At 50.1% G+C, this 1472-nt stretch overlaps 1 protein-coding gene across 1 annotated transcript in view; it reads right to left on the bottom strand.

The window, feature by feature from the left end:
* LOC102989090 (zinc finger protein 780B) overlaps positions 1 to 1472 on the bottom strand; it is a 46870-nt gene that overhangs the window by 17976 nt on the left and 27422 nt on the right.

Genomic DNA, 1472 nt, shown 5'->3' with positions numbered 1-1472 from the left:
TCCGGAAGCACAGGCTCAGCGGCCATGGCTCACGGGCCCAGCCGCTCCGCGGCATGTGGGATCTTCCCGGACCGGGGCACGAACCCGTGTCCCCTGCATCGGCAGGCGGACTCTCAACCACTGCGCCACCAGGGAAGCCCACACAGCCCCTATTCTTAACCACAACACTATACTGCCTCACAAAAAGGCACATAAAAAGAAGTCCAAAACACTGGTTGGGCCGCCAAACCTCAAAGGAGACCTGGCCAGTACTACAAATTTCAGCCGATGGAACTCCCTGGAAAAACCCTGCCTCTTACTGAAACCAATTTCTGTGTCATCACTTTCCTACTCCTGAAAGCCTCACACATTGATTGAAATCATCTAGCCATCTCCATTCTTCATTTGCTTTGAAAAGTAGGCCCTTAAAGGACAAAAGATATCTGGTGTGGAATTCCACCTAAACACTAATTTCCTCCTTACCAAATCAGAGTCTACCGTGAACCTTTAACATTGATCTCTGGCGGTTTATTTCCATGTCACCTTAGTAAAGAGAGTGCACAAGAAGACGTGAACGATTTGCCAAATGGCTAAGTGAACAGTTAAGCGGAGAGGTGAGGAATAACGGGGGTCGCAGAATTTCCTAGAACATCTATATTCTAAAAGCAAAAGCGCATTTCTTAAACAAAAACAAAGTACGAACTCACACTTGACTTCTAGATGTTTAGCAGTAATACTCTCAGCCTCTTTGGGGTCTTTCTTTTGGATAATGGTAGGTAAGACTAGGGAAAAAGGCAAGCGCGAGACCCGACGCTTTTCTCGGAGCCCAGCCTAAATTTGAAATCACCTTCAGGGCCACACCTTCCCTTACATTGCACAAAATGGGAAGGAAGTAAAAGGAGGATCAGTCCCTGAGTTCACATCTGGTTCCTGGAGACAGAGCCCTGAGAATGCTGTGGTTCTCAACACGTAATTGCCCCCCTGGGGGACCTTCAGGGGCACTTCCAGCTCTAAAATTCCCATCCCAAATTCAGGTCTGTGCCTTCTTTTTTTTTTTTTTTTAATAAACGTTATTTATTTATTTATTTATTTTTGGCTGCGTTGGGTCTTGTTTGCTGCGCACGGGCTTCCTCTAATTGCAGCAGGCTGGGGCTACTCTTCGTTGTGGCGCGCGGGCTTCTCATTGCAGTGGCTTCTCTTTGTTGCAGAGCACGGGCTCTAAGCCGGCGGGCTTCAGTAGTTGTGGCGCACGGGCTTCCTTGCTCCGTGGCATGTGGGATCTTCCCGGACCAGGACCAGGGATCAAACCTGTGTCCCCTGCATTGGCAGGCGGAATCTTAACCACTGAGCCACCAGGGACGTGTCTTCTTTTTTTTTTTTTTTTTTGCGGTACACGGGCCTCTCACTGTTGTGGCCTCTCCAGTTGCGGAGCACAGGCTCCGGACGCGCAGGCTCAGCGGCCATGGCTCACGGGCCCAGCCGCTCCGCGGCAC

Source organism: Physeter macrocephalus, chromosome 17 (assembly GCF_002837175.3).
Source record: "Physeter macrocephalus isolate SW-GA chromosome 17, ASM283717v5, whole genome shotgun sequence".
Taxonomy (NCBI): domain Eukaryota; kingdom Metazoa; phylum Chordata; class Mammalia; order Artiodactyla; family Physeteridae; genus Physeter; species Physeter macrocephalus.
The sequence above is the reverse complement of the archived record's forward strand: the minus strand, read 5'-3'. Positions and strand labels throughout refer to the sequence as shown.